Source organism: Triticum urartu, chromosome 2A, assembly GCF_056163025.1.
Source record: "Triticum urartu cultivar PI428250 chromosome 2A, HENAU_Tu73, whole genome shotgun sequence".
Classification (NCBI taxonomy): Eukaryota; Viridiplantae; Streptophyta; class Magnoliopsida; order Poales; family Poaceae; genus Triticum; species Triticum urartu.
In genome coordinates this window covers 683,914,799-683,926,762 of record NC_141874.1, presented here as the reverse complement: position 1 = coordinate 683,926,762, position 11,964 = coordinate 683,914,799, and positions in this window count along the sequence as shown.

Here is an 11,964-nt window from a genome sequence, read left to right as displayed (position 1 = left end):
CCCTTTGGAGTTATCTTATCGGATTGAGTCTTTAAAGATTTGAGAACACTTGATGTATGTCTTGACGTGCATATTTGTGGTGACAATGGGATACCACATGATTCACTTGATGTATGTTTTGGTGATCAACTTGCGGGTTCCGCCCATGAACCTATGCATAGGGGTTGGCACATGTTTTCGTCGTGATTCTCCGGTAGAGACTTTGGGGCACTCTTTGAGGTTCTATGTGTTGGTTGAATAGATGAATCTGAGATTGTGTGATGCATATTGTATAATCATACCCACGGATACTTGAGGTGACATTGGAGTATCTAGGTGACATTAGGGTTTTGATTGATTTGTATCTTAAGGTGTTATTCTAGTATGAACTCTAGGGCTGTTTGTGACACTTATAGGAATAGCCCAACGGATTGATTGGAAAGAATAACTTTGAGGAGGTTTCGTACCCTACCATAATCTCTTCGTTTGTTCTCCACTATTAGTGACTTCAGAGTGACTCTTTGTTGCATGTTGAGGGATAGCTATGTGATCCAATTATGATATTATTGTTGAGGGAACTTACACTAGCGAAAGTATGAACCCTAGGCCTTGTTTCCTATCATTGCAATACCGTTTATGCTCACTTTTATCACTTTCTACCTTGCTGTTTTTATTATTTCAGATTACAAATACCTTTATCTACTATCCATATACCACTTGTTTCACCATCTCTTCGCCGAACTAGTGCACCTATACAATTTACCATTGTATTCGGTGTGTTGGGGACACAAGAGACTCTTTGTTATTTGGTTGCAGGGTTGCTTGAGAGAGACCATCTTCATCCTACGCCTCCTACGGATTGATAAACCTTAGGTCATCCACTTGAGGGAAATTTGGTATTGTCCTACAAACCTCTGCACTTGGAGGCCCAACAACGTCTACAAGAAGAAGGTTGTGTAGTAGACATCAATGAAATGCAGAGGGTGATGGAGGAAGAGGACGAGGATGGATATGCGGAGGATCTGGATTCTGGAAATTCTGAGGATGAAGTGGAGGTACCGATTCCTTCTGCATGGAATCAAGACATATCCACCGGCCTTACTGTGAACGATGGCCATGAGACTCCATGGCAATATAATCTGAACCAAGTCCAGATAGGGGCTATGTTTGATAAAAAGAAAAAATTGAAGTATGTAGTGATAAAGTGGGCTATGTCTACTCAGAGGGTTTTCCGGACACACAAATCAAACCCAACAAACTATACCGTGAAGTGTGTTGAAACAGGTTGTCCTGCGAAGGTGCACGGGCACGTGCTGAAGTATAACATCCACTGGGTTGTCACGAATGTGGTCCCACATAATTGTGTGAGGAAAAACTTGTTGGTTCGTCATCCAAACCTAACTTCAACTCTCATTGCGCAACTCATGTATACTGAGATAGTGGAGAAAAAAGATATGGAAGCAAAACACATCCAGACAGCAGTGAAGGTCAGATGGAATTATAACATTCCTTATGGGAAGGCTTGGAGGGCTAAGCAGAAGGCTATGGAGGAAAGGTTTGGGACGTTCTTTGACTCATATGATAATGTTGTCCGTCTCCTGGATGTACTAAAGGAGAGGAATCCCGGCACTTATGTTAACGTACAACATACAAGGTTGCTGAGTATACCAGGTTTCAAGGTGTTGAAACGAGTATTCTTCTCTTTCGCTATGTGCATTGAAGCTTTCCGGCATTGTCCTCCTATGATGTTTGTGGATGGTACATTCCTTACTGGTCAGTACAAAGGGCAAATCCTGACTGCCATTGGTGTGGATGGAAACAATCAAATCATTCCACTTGCCATGGCATTTGTGGAGGGTGAGAACTTTCTGAGCTAGGTATGGTTCTTTCAGCAAGTGAAAATTGCCATCGTGAAGGATCGACCAAACGTGTGTGTCATTCATGATAGGCATGCTGGTATATTGAAGGCTGTGAAGACAGTAAGGAATCCAACAGTAGACGAACCAACACCTTGGAAGGATTTGCAGAGCCGGTGGTGCACGCGCCATCTTGGGGCTGACTTTTTCTCACAGTTCAAGAACAAGCGGTTGATGAACTTGTTTAAAAATTGTGCAAGCAGAACCAGGAGGGTAAATACCAATTTATTTGGTCAAAACTTGATGAGTTTACTAAGAAGCAGGTCCGTGCCAGGAAGAAAATGGAAAAAGACCAACAACAATTAGCAACACTCATGGCGGAGCTAGAGGAGCCAGTTGGTCTTTGTGACTTGCCAGCAATTGACCCTCCTAATACTAAGAGAAAGAAGGGGAGGGCAATAAAGGATTTTTCACAGTGGATAGAGAAAGATCCTCCCGTGAATTGGTCTTTGCTGCATGACGCCCGTGGAGCTAGGTATGGCCACATGACAACCAACCTTACACAGGTGTATAACTTTGTACTCAAAGGGAATAGAGTATTGCCACTCACAGCTATTGTGGAGGATGTATTCCATGGCACTTTGAGATATATCAGAGACCGACATGAGTTAGCAAAGAAGCATATTATAGATAATCAGAACACACCTTACTGTAGCCGTGTCATGGAGTATATGGCAGAGAAGATAGAGAAAGCAAAGAAGCACACTATGAGACTCATAGGTAATCAGGAAAGGAGGTATGAGGTTCAGCTACCTACCGATGGTTTTGGTTCTGCGAATGAGGTAAAGACGCATGAGGTAAAAATTGGAACGGAATTTTATCCAACATGTGAGTGTACATTCAACAAACCAAAGTTGTTGCGCCTGCCTTGCTCACATGTGTTGGCTGCCTGTGGCCAGATTGAGTTGGATGCCGTCTCCTTTGTGTCGCCATACTACTTAAAAGAGGCTATACTGAACACATGGAACGGTGAGATGACAGGGTTTAGAGTCATTGGCAATTTCAACAAGGTTAAGGACGGTGAGAGAGTATACATCCCGGATCCAGAATTTCGGCGAACAAGCAGGGGTCGATGTAAGGCCCGTCGAATCCGAAACGATATGGACCAATCTGAAGCTGGTGGAGCAACCAGACAATGTTTGCTATGTGCGGCTTATGGGCATAGGATGAAATATTGTCCTGACCTGAACAAAGATGGTGCTTCCACATCGACGAGTGCTTCCACATCGACAGCTGCAACAACAGGATCAAGAGGCGGACGTGGTCATGGCAGTTGAGGCCGAAGAGGAGGACGAGGAAGGAATAACTCACAAGCTATATAATGTGGGGGAGAATGTTTTAATTTGTAATATCATCTGGACTATGTTTTACTTTGTAATGTTTGAACTATGTATTAGTTTGTAATGTCGACTGGACTATGTTTTACTTTGTATGTCTGAACTATGTCTTAATTTGTAATGTCCTCTGGACTATGTTTTACTTTGTATGTCTGAACTATGTATTAATTTGTAATGTCTGGACTATGTTTTGATTGCAGATATGTCTTTGTATCCATTGCTTAATGGTACGATTGATAGAGGTCACCGGGCTGCACTTATGCAAGGGGGCAAGAACTTAGACGTTTTGGTCACTCGCACCCTAAAGACTAACTGGATGATACACCCTTCATGGGTTGATAGGTATTGATACATATAGTGCCTTACATGTTTGACATAGGTATTGAAACATATAATTACTTACTTTTCATGCTACATTCTCTTTTTTGTAGGTTAAGTTGGGCTGGACTTCTACCCTTGGCACGGCTGGTTGAGGGTACGTTGGAAGAGTGGGTTGACCATCCAAACTTGGATGAGGAAGGTGAATCAATGCAGTTGAAAAAGAGGCAAGTGAAACGGTTCTCTTACGACAGGTCACTACTTACTTGCTTAGTAGATAGATGGAGACCGGAGACACATACCTTTCACTTTCCTTGGGGAGAGATGGCGCCTACTTTACAGGATGTCTCCTACTTGTTGGGATTAGCTTTGGCCGGTGATGCCATAGGTCCTTTAGAGGCAAAACCTGGCTGGCTTGCAAATATGCAGGCCCGTTTTCTAGCTGCGGTGCCAACTGTTACGGGCTTAGACGATGATCCTCACGGGCCACGTTTTAGGTGGTTGAGCCAGTTTCAGGTAACCTTCGTGGCCACATGACTATGTTTTTTTAGTTACCAATAGTACATCGTTCACACAATCGTATGTTTTCTATGTAGATTGTCTCATTAGGATACCCCACAGTAGATTTGTCAGACGCACAGATTGATCGATCCCTAGAGGCATATATTCTATGGTTGTTCGGCAGGACGATGTTCACGGAGAACCACGTGACCACTGTTGATGCACGAATCATCGGTATTGCATGAGAGATAGCTGACACACGTTGCCCTGCGGATATTGTTCAGAGGAGTTTTGGTTCTGCCATGTTAGCAGCTACGTACAAAGGCTTGTGCAAAGGTTGCTTGTTGAAGTCTAGAAAGTCAGGTCTGGTTGGATGTCCACTATTGCTGTAGCTCTGGTCATACGAGAGATTCCCTATTGGACGACCCTATGTCTCCATTGACACACCGTTTGGGTTGGAGGACATGGCAGGGGCTTGCGTGCCTGCTATCGGCAACTTGCCTACTATGGGATCTGTTTGGGCATGGAGAGAGGTACTTTTAAATTATGTAATTCTTTCAATTATTTTTGCCATGCAATAGTATTACTAATGTAAATTTGTTGTCATATACAAAGACAATTTGCACATACACAGGTGAAGGGCTGCTACCCGTCCTTCATGGTGCAGTTTGATAGTTTGCATGAGGATCAAGTTATCTGGGAGTCATACTCGTATCAGACTATAACATCCAGGTATCCAGTTGGGATATCTGCCTTATGCACTAGAGATCGGCACTACTAGATGACCAAGGCCAAGTTGGTGTGCGACGTGACGGTTGAGGAGATGGCTCTTCATAGGGTGATGAGACAGTTTGGTCTATGTCAAGAGCCTGCAATTCCAGATATTCCACGGATACCAGACCACGTTCACAAGTAAGTAATAATATTAAAGTTGTCAGTACTACATTGAGAATATATCTAACCATGCAACGCGCATGTCAATCTCAGGTACAGTCGCGTAGGAGGAAACAAGTCCATGGCTGTCTGGCTTCAAAGCATTAGCCCTTACGTTCAAGAATGGACTACGGCGCCGACAAATATCTGGAATGAGGTTCGGCCCTTTGACTGGGACAAGTTTGGGTTGTATTTACAAACTTACCGGCATACAACGAGGATCTACTTGGTTCCATCAGCTGCTCCTGATCAGATTGAAGCCCCTCTCACCAGCGATATGTACCCAACTACCTCTGTTGTGGGAACGAGACACCACGTGGCACGTGTCATGCTTCTCATATGTGTAGTTTTATCATAACCTTATCATATACAATGGGTTAACTCTTCATGTGCAGAATGACTTGACAGTCCAGGCGCGAGAGGAGGTTTCCACTTTAATGCGGCAGGTTGAGAGGGGGGATACTATCCCACAACCAGAGCACCTCTCATGGTTGAGGCGTATGGATGAGAAGTTAAGAGGGATTTACGCATCACTTACATGTAGGCGATCTACGGATATTGTCGTTCCTCGTCTGACACATCGTCCCCCACGTCCCTCTGTCCATCATTCAGAACCACGACACTCTGTGCAGCGTTCAGAACCATGACACTCCGTGCAACAACCACGCCTCTCCGTGCATCAGCCATCTCCTTCACAACCAGGGAGCTCTTCTTGGAATCAGCCATCGCCTTCTCAACCAGGGACCTCTTCCTGGTCTCATCAAATGGAACTAGGTAACACTACTTTGTACATTCTTTTCAACATTGTAGGTTCGCAAATTAATTTTACCCGTTTTACTATATTGCGGTAGGCAACCAGTCGCAACAGTTCATGCATTCTGTGCGGTCACCGATACTTAGTGGTGCTGGATGTGGATTAGAGGGCTATGGCGATGACGATGGCCAAGCTGAAAACACTTATGACTTCTCGCACACCGTGTTTCACACTCCACCACCACCACCGTCGCAGGAGACACAAACAGTGACAGACAAGGTTATCTATGGTCGTGGTTATCGTGAGCATCGTCCACCGCCTCAGCACTTATCGCCTTCCGGCCCTCGCCTGAGGAAGACCCAGATTCGTCGTCGTCCTCCGCAGTGATATGGTTATTTATGTATGAGTCATTATCTATGTTAGTTTCAGACTATTCGCATATGTGAGTCAGTATTTATGTATGAGATATGCTTCATGTATGTGTTACTATTGCACTTGCTTCTATCTGATCAGCAGACATATATCGTTTTATGCATGCGAGAGACATATTACTATTTATTCGCATTGTTATTCCAGTTACATTTCCAAAGAGACTACAACCGATAATTAAGATACAAGCACATCTGAATTAAACGGTGCGGTTGAACTTAATAAATACAGCTTACATACTACAAAATGCAATTAAGGTAGAACATAATGCCCTACAATTAAGGTACGACTGGAATACAGCTTACATACTACATGAAGTCATCATCGTCATCCTTCGTTGATGCAGAACTCTTGCCCTTCGACGATGTAGAACTCTTGCCATTCGACGATGCAGAACTCTTGCCCTTCGAGGATGCAGAACTCTTACCCTTGGACGATGCAGAACTCTTGCCCTTCGAGGATGCAGTACTCTTGCCCTTGGACGATGCAGAAGTCTTGCCCTTTGACGATGCAGAACCCAGAAGCGGCGGCATGAAGATATCATCTTCGTCCTCGCTCTCCTCGGTCCATAAAAATGGATGCTTTTCTGCAGTCCTTCTGAAATTTTCACTCTTCGGCTCCACTACCTTCTTCCACCTTGCATGCAACCTAAGAAGTTCTTTACGTACCTCCTCATAGGTCCTTTCAGGCCACCCAGACCTACGTAATTCGTGAGCCAACTCATTCATTATGGTGTCACTACCGGTGAGTTTGTCCCATGGAACTATCTATTGTCCATCCTGAAATCGCTGGCTAGCCTCAGAAGACATCTGCTCATCTCAGGATGAAAACTACGATCGAAAGGATAATGGGACATCTCGACTACACTAGACTACTTATTCACCTCCGGGTCAAGGGGGTTTTATAGGTAGAGAGGAGAAAATGGCGGGAAAGAACGACTGGGGTATGGAGGGAAAGGGTTGGCGGGAATATATGGCGGGAAAGGGTTGGCGGAAAACGGGTGGCGGGAATATATGGCGGGAAAGGGTTGGCGGGAAACGGGTGGCAGGAACATATGAAGGTAAAATATTGACGGAAAGGGTTGTGCAATTTTTTTCATTGGCTAAGATGGAAAATAGTTACACAACATTCGTAAGTCATAACAAAAAAAAAAACCCTTTTCGTCCTACAGTAAGCAGAAAAGCGCAACCATGCAACTTCAGTCAACCATTAACGCGAAAAGGTGGGGCCCAGGGACTCTTCGGCCTACGGTTGACCAAAGAATGCTCTTCGGCCTATGGGAGGCCGAAGAGTCTTTTTCGGCCCAGTTGGGGCACTCTTCGGCCAATGCGAGGCAGAGGTGCCTTGTTCGGTCAACGGCTGGCCGAAGAGCCACTCTTCGGCCAATGGGCGGCCGACGGGGTGCTAGTTTTGCAAATAACTAGTTAGCACTGCTAATTTTTGAAATTGCTGTAAGAACATGCTAGTTTTGAAAAAAAAATCCATCAGAGGTCCTCCTTGACCTTGACGAGGACTCGAGGAGGACAAGGAAGGTGCGCTTCAGTGGCACAGTGAGAAGCTCGCAATTGCATTCATGCTCCTGAGGACTCTTGGAACACAGGTTCGGGTGGTAAAAAAAAACCTGCGACTATGCTCTGGTTGTCATGCAACAATTAAGTGCATATCACAGATTTATAACTAGGAGATGACAGTACGTGATAGGAGTCGTTTCCATCGCTTCAAGGATGGTTCCTGCTCTTGCAAGGATTTCTGATGATTATAACTGTGTTTCACACCAGGTTATCCTGTTTTCTGATGGTACAGTGAAGAGTGGAGTGAACTTCAACGGCAAGTGCAGGTGGTCGTGAACTTATGATGTATTTTTGAGGAGCTTCTGCAAGTCCTCGAGGTTTGCCAATATGTAACATAAAGCTTTCAGTGGCCAAAAACTGATGTTTACTGAAGATTACTGGAAGTAGCACTGAAACATATAACATTCAGACACTTTATCTTGTGTACTGAATGTCACACCAGTAGACATTAATAAGATTTCATACAAAAACATAGAACATTTTGCAAACATATCTAATGCGGGCCCCAGTTTGCATCCTGTTCGATTCACATAACTAATCTAAACTTTTGAAGATACCATTCTCTGCATAGACAAACTTCATGACATGCATATATGACAAAATTGTATATGATATAGAGGGCATTGCTCATCCTTTTCCTTTTATTATTATTTCCTTGTTCTGCAGCTAGCTTGGGTAGTGAAATGAGATAATGTAGAGAATGCGATGTAGACATCTCATAACTAGGATGTACAAGGAAGCTTACTCTTGCGGGTATACATGTGTTGTATGTTCACGCTTACGGGTATAAGCAAAATGACAAACGCTTGAGTGGCGGAACAAAATTTCTCCCTTTTTTTTGAGGGGTTACAAAATTTCTCCTATAATTGAAAGAGCGCATAACCTATGGGCACACTGTCACATCCCATCGCTGCCGAAGATCACCAGAGGGAAAGGAGAAGATAACACATCCCCCCCCCCCCCACCCCCCCCCCCCCCCCCCAAAAAAAAAAGAAGATAGCGCCATTTGTGGAGAGCGGCCACATGAGAAATTGATAATCCAGGGAAGAACGTGAGTAGCAGAACAGAGTCGCTCACGTTGCTGCTGCTATGCTCTTTTTTAGTTTTCTTTTTTGACAAACACTTTTTTTAGTGGAATGCTGCTATACTTTGCAGATGATGATCAATACCACCAGCCCATGTCTGTCTTGGTGCACGGCCCATGATCCCTCTGCCCGGATATATACGATGACACACACGATAACGAAGAAGCCCATGAGTTTTTTTTGAGTGGCTAGCCCGCGAGCTCCTAAGGCCTTGTACAATGCTAGATGCTTAGGGAGGTACTTAGAAAAATAAACCGGATTTTTTTAAAGCACCAGCGTCTATTTTTATAGGAGAGATGCCTAATTAAGGGCATGCCTTATATAAATAAACACCGGTGCTTAAGAAAAGCCTGGTTTATTTTTTCAAACACCTCTCCTAAGCACCTTGCATTGTACAAGGCCTAATTAACACTTATAGTGCCTGTTAGGCTGCTAACACTAACCCGAATGCTATATGCCGCGACCTACCAGACCATTCGGCCACATATTTAGACCGCTGCCATTGACCATTGACCCTTGACTGTTCGCATTTTGAGAAAGAAAATGAACTTAAAAAGAGTTCACAACAAATAAAAAAAATCATGAATTTTTAAACGTTCATGAAATGGAAAGTTAACGAAATTTTAAAACATATCAGGATTTGGAGAAAGTTCCGAATTTGGGAGAAAAATGTACATTTTTTTGGAAATTTGAAAAGACATTCATGGATTTAAGATGTTCATGAATTAAAAAGTTCACAATTTTGGGAAAATATCATGAATTTAAAGAACTGTAAAACAAATTATGCATCTAAAAAATGAAAAAAGAAACCGGAAAAAGTAAAGAAAATAAAAAACAAATGAAAAAAGAGAAAATATTGGAAAAGTACCGGGCTAAAGTACGAGAAAATGGAAAATGCCCGATAGGGAACTTCCCAAAACCGTGTGGGTGCTTCATAGAATATGGCCCGGCCCGAAAAATCTAACGAGGGAAATGGGGTATACATTCGGTACCGTTTTGCTTGTAACTGACGCTGTAGGCGCCAAATAGGAGTTGGCAAGAAGCCCGACCCACGTTGAAAAAGACGAGGTTGATTCCGGCCGACCTCCTCAAGAATTGGAAAACGATGGCTGAAGCTCCACCAGAAGAAAAACTAGCTGCGTTTTGAGCTTCATTCGGCCGCAGCAAACGGCCATTTTAGAACACCCCCACCCCCCTTTCTTCCAGACAAAGTATTGTCTGCCGCTTCGTTCTATTTGAGCGAGATTGTACCTCGCCTGGCGTGAGGTAGAAGCCAACCTTGCTACTAGGAGCCGGTACTGGCCGGCCCAGAAGGGACGTGGGTCGTCATGCTAACGTCACACTAATTTCGTTTATATTTATATTTTAAATCAATATAGGAGTATTAAAAAACAAATATACTGATTAAAAAAACTGTTTTTGAAAAAAAAATATTGGCACAATTAAAGAAAATGTTGATAGATTTCAAAACAAATGTTCGCGTGAGTAAAAAATATTTCTGTGATTCAGAAAAATATATGTGCACTTTTTGAAAAATGTGTATACAATGTAAAAAATGGTTTTGCATGGTATAAATAAATATTTCTTACCATTAAATAAATTGCATGTGACACTTTAAATAAAGGTTCCTGCATTGCAAAACATGTTTGTGATAATAAAAATCTATTATATAATGTAAGAATATTTTTTCATTGTTTTAGAAAACGTTTATTACTATTAAAGAATTCCAATGTGTATTTAATATAATTTGAATCGTGTATTCAAAAAAGTGTTCAAAACATATATCAAAATAAAAAATACATCGTGTATTTGAAAAATATTCAACTCATTTCAGAAAAATGTTCAACACATATCAAAAAATATTCAACCTGTATCAAAACATGTTTTACATATACACTAAAAATTTATATTGTGTAGTATAAAAATATACATATGTTAAAAAAACCAACAAAATCCCACAAGGAAAATAAAAAAGGAAAGGTGGTGAATCGAAGAAAAACAAAGGAAAACCAACATGACTGGTGAAAAAACAAAAAAAACTAAATTATAACAATGAAAAAAAAGCCTAACAAAACCAGTGCAGAAATTAAAAAAAAACCCGAGAAATTCATACAAAAAAAACCATTAATACAATGAGAACATTTTTTTGTGAGAATTCTCATGCAATTTTATTAATGCACAATGTTCATAGGTACAAGGGTATCATCTTACGGATTACCAAAAAAAACATGCTGTCCTATGTTTAGATTACATGCAAAAATGGCGCGATTGCACGCGTCAAAATTAAATTCCTAAGCTTGAAAATAAATTTAAAAGATTGAAACCCAGTCTGCGCTCCACTATTTCATGTAGAACTGCACTGTAACTTCCTCTGGAATGCTCCTCACAGTCCTTCGCCACTACCTGTCAATCTGAGACAACACAATGCAGGTAGATCCTCCACAAGTGACATAGCCACTCGACAAGCCAAAGCTTCAAGTGTTGTTGGGTCGGTAATGCCACGAATACTATCGCCGAAGCTCCCTGTTAACGATAATGCTCCATCTACGACCAGGCTACGCAAAAGTAATGTAATCTTTCTAACTATAATCCTCTCCTCCCTTGATTTCAACTGGGATGGGCCCCAGCCGCTAATCCTCATGTAATTAACTACCTCTACATCAGGGAGCAACTAGTTAAGGAGCCTCGCAACGATCAGCGCCACTTGGCGCGCTCTCAGTCATTTGCCACATGTCGCGCTCTGGACGCTCCTTTCGGATTTTGTTTTTTTATTTTTTCGCATGTGTTTTCGGCTTTTTAAACGGGTTTTTTCCGACGTTTTGGTTTTCCCCCTGTCTTTCTTAGCTTTTCGATCAAAATAAATTTTTGAAAAAAAAATTTGCGCAAAAAGACGTGTTTTCTTTTTTTCTTTCGCGAAAGTCACGGTTTTTCTTCCGCAAGAGGCACGGTTGTGCTTTAGCAAAGAGTCACGGTCGTGCCTTTCGGAAACGAAAAAAACGCGTTTTCTGTTTTTTTTCTTTCACGAGAGTCACGATTTTGCTTCCGCGAGAGGCACGGTTGTACTTTCGCGAGAGTCACGGCCGTGCCTCTCGGAAAGGGAAAAACAAAACGCATTTTTTTGTTTTTTTTTCTTTCGGGAGA